The sequence below is a fragment of the Triturus cristatus genome, chromosome 9, assembly GCF_964204655.1.
Source record: "Triturus cristatus chromosome 9, aTriCri1.1, whole genome shotgun sequence".
NCBI classification, from domain to species: Eukaryota; Metazoa; Chordata; class Amphibia; order Caudata; family Salamandridae; genus Triturus; species Triturus cristatus.
The window spans coordinates 90,753,606-90,757,805 of NC_140592.1; positions in this window are offsets into that span (position 1 = coordinate 90,753,606).

A 4,200-nucleotide genomic window follows, 5' to 3' on the forward strand; every position below is an offset into this window, starting at 1 on the left:
ACAGGACTCACGTCTGAGCATACCCGTCCGACTCTGGGTGACAAATGCAAAAAGAACTGTTGATGGACAGAATGCAGAACAATGTCATAGATTCACCCCAGTACAGACATCTGGGCCTAAATCCATCATTTTTTTGCTCACCATGCCGTTCCAGTTTAGACCCAGCCATATGCAAATCAGTCTTGACCCTGTGCCCAATGGGAACAGTCCAGCCCGAACTGCCAGGCCAGGTCCTCCCTGGACTGGAAACAAGCATCCTAGGACCAGTTTCGGGGTTTCACTCCTCTTCAGCCAGGATAGCTTGATTCCAGTGGCATGGAGTGCACGGGACTCTCGTCTGAGCATACCCGTCCCACTCGGGCTGACAAATGCAAAAAGAACTGTTGATGGACAGAATGCAGAACAATGTCATACATTCACCCCAGTACAGAGATCTGGCCCTAAATCCATCGTTTTTTTGCTCACCATGCCATTCCAGTTTGAACCCAGCCATAGGCAAATCAGTCTTGACCCTGTGCCTTATGGGAACAGTCCAGCCCGAACTGCCAAGCCAGGTCCTCCCTGGACTGAAACCAAGCATCTTAGGACCGGTTTCGGGGTTTCACCCCTCTTCAGCCAGGATAGTTTGATTCCAGTGGCATGGAGAGCACGTGACTCACGTCTGAGCATACCCGTCCCACTTGTGGTGACAAATGCAAAAAAAAACTGTTGATGGACAGAATGCAGAACAATGTCATACATTCACCCCAGTACAGAGATCTGGGCCTAAATCCATCGTTTTTTTGCTCACCATGCCGTTCCAGTTTGGACCCAGCCATATGCAAATCAGTCTTGCCCTGTGCCCAATGGGAACAGTCCAGCCCGAACTGCCAGGCCAGGTCCTCCCAGGATAGCTTGATTCCAGTGGCATGGAGAGCACAGGACTCTCCATGCCACTGGAATCAAGCTATCCTGGCTGAAGAGGTGTGAAACCCCGAAACCGGTCCTAGGATGCTTGTTTACAGTCCAGGGAGAACCTGGCTTGGCAGTTCGGGCTGGACTGTTCCCGCCGTGGGTTAACTAAAAACTATGGCTTTCAATACGTCTCCTCTCACAAGTACCCTTACATCTAGGAAGTCTGTAGATGTTTTACTGTAGTGTCCCACAAAATTTAGATTCAAGGCATTCATATTAAGATCATTGATGAAAAGATCTATATCTGCTTCCGTGCCCTGCCACAACACGAAAACATCATCAATAAACTTTAGCCAAATTAGAACATTTTCTATCCAGTGTTCCAACATTGGGCGCCTGAGAACCTGCTCCTCCCACCAGCCCAGATGTAGATTGTCATAACTGAGGGCGAAGCAGGTGCCCTTCGCCGTTCCTTGCTCTTGTTGTAACATTTCACTCCCAAACATAAAATTATTTCTTGTGAGACACTACTCCATCATTTCAAGCAGCATCTTCTTGTTACGTCAGAAATCTCATTGGTTTCATTCTATAAAAGTGTTTAGTGGCCCTGAGACCATCTACGTGTCTGATAGAGGGTGGAAATGTCTAAAGTTACCAGTACCATACTTTGGTCCCATTTGACATCGTAGATGCATTTGAGAAAGTCTGCTGAATCTCTTATATAAGATGGGACAGTTTTGATGATTGGATTTAAAAAGAAATCAATGTACTTTGAGACATTTTCAAACAAACTGTTCCAAGATAAAATTATTGGCCTCCCAGGTGCATTAAGAGTGTCTTTATGTACCCTAGGTATCATATAGAAAACAGGAATGACTGGGTTTTCTTGTTTCACAAATCTGTATTCATCCCAGCTAAATAAGCCTAGTTCCTTCCACTCAGTCTCTCAAAAAATAGGCCTTTCACTCTCTCATATTCTGGTGTTGCAATCCTTTTATAACAGCCTCTATTGTGCATTTGACTTAATGCCTCTTTTCGGTAGAGTTCCCTTCCCCGAAGGACAACATTTCCTCCCTTATCCGAGGGTTTAACTACTATTCCTTGTTGATTTTTGATCTTATTCAGAACTCAATGAATTTTCATTTCTTTGGGGTCAATTTCTCTCTTGTGATTTCCCATACTTTGATATTATCTTCGCATGTTCCCTATCACATTTTCCGAAAAGATGTCCGAATTGTCTCTCATCATTTGTGGCATATAGCGAGACCTTGGACAAAGGGAGTGTGATTCCCTCTTTCCAGAGTCACAATCATTGAGCACCCTCCTACATCTTCCAGTGGGTACTCATCAGTTTGTTGATTTTCAATCTCATTTTCATTTTGAAGAGACCACATTTCTTCTAAGATTGATATATCTGACACAGTTAGGTTCAGCGGACCCAATGGGGGAGTGGTTGTTTCTGGTGTCTGTATTGATTCAGAGGTGCGTCTGGTTTTATGCAACTTCATCAATTTCAGTTTCCAGATGAATTTACATAGGTTCATCCTGCTATTTGTGTAACTAAATTCATTTTTGTGGCATTAAGATAGACCTAGTTCCAGCACAGCTTTGTCTTCATCAGTTAATTCAATGGAATTCACATTGATGATTGTGTAATTTTGTTCAATTACTTCATTTTCTGTCTAGCATTGAAGCGCATTGATCTATCTGTTGTTCCTCCTTGCGCTCCTCCATTATCCTTGTCCTCTTCTCCTTTGTTTCCTCTTCCTCTTGGTCTCCCCCGACCTCTCATTGTTTGATGTTCTGGTCTTTGGTCCAATTGTAAAAAACCTAGTTCATTGTCACTGTGAGCTTCATACTGGTAGCTCGCCTTCTTGCAGGATTTTCCTGTTCTACCTCTGAGCCAGTATCTGAACTCATTTAACTTTGTGAATTTTCTTGGCTCATGATGTTGCTGCTCTGAACTTTATGTCTCCTGACTGTATCAAAACGTTTTGCAAACGTAGATATACGCCCGTTTTCGTAGTCTAGTTGGTCTCGTAGAAATTTAGTTGCTTTCCTGTCCTTAATTTGTTTTTCATATTTTTCCAATCTATTCTTTAGATCACTTTTGAATTTACTTACTCTAGCTTGATATCCTTCTTTGTCCAGGATTTCATTCAATTCTTTCATCTTCCCAATGATGTCACATCTTTCCATTTCTCCATACTTAATCAATATTTTGATCATATTCCTTGAGCTCTCTGCGCTGATATCTGCCCATTCCCGTAGGAGTCCCGAATTCGGGTTTTCATAGGTTGGCGTGATCATGATTCTCAAACCTCTAGGGACTCGACCCACTTGTATGTACTTCTTCAGGGATTCAACCTCCCACCATCTTGAAATCCCTTGTTTTTTCTTTTTATCTAGCTCTTGCAGTTTTTTTTACCAATTTCGTCATCTACTATTTGTCTTGTTCCCCTGAGTCATCATTCCATGCTCTGGAGGAAGTGGTTTCCACAAACAGCTTTTGTGCCTCCTGTTCCCGAGCAGCAAACTCATCATCGCTCATTTAATTTTCTTTAACAAGTGAGCTCCCTCACTGAACTGTAACTCTGTCTCTCTCGTTTGTTTCTCAGAGAGCTCGTTACTTCCAGCCCGGCTCCTACCTTCCCAATGCTTGCCCTGCTTACCAGAGTTTCAAGTCTTCCGTCGGTCGCGAGAATCCTTCGATTACCGCCCTGGGAATTCTCTCTCTCCGCACCTTTGACAGTGTCGATGGATACGCGGGGGGCACGCCTGTCTCGGGGCTTCTCCTTTTAAACTTCTGGCAGTTACTGGCGTGCTTCCCAAATGGCGGTGGTGTCGGTTTATGAGACGTCTGCCACGTCTCTACGAATCAAAAGCAGCATCTCCTCACTCCGCAATAGAGATAAAACCAGCACTTCATGGGTTTTTACTCTAATCAATATGTGGATAGATAGATAGATAGATAGATAGATAGATAGATAGATAGATAGATAGATAGATAGATAGATAGATAGATAGATAGATAGATAGATAGATAGATAGATAGATAGATAGATAGATAGATAGATAGATAGATAGATAGATAGATAGATAGATAGATAGATAGATAGATAGATAGATAACACCCACTGTCCCTGAATGGAGTGTTCAAGGGCACTATAAGCATCAATGAGGGTTTTGAAGTGCTTGTTTCTTGCAACATTATCTGTGGTTTTAAAGACAGGCACGTGATTATGCTTGGCAAAGAAAACAGCCCTGGCCATCTACTGCCTATTTTATTGTGGAGTAGATCAATGT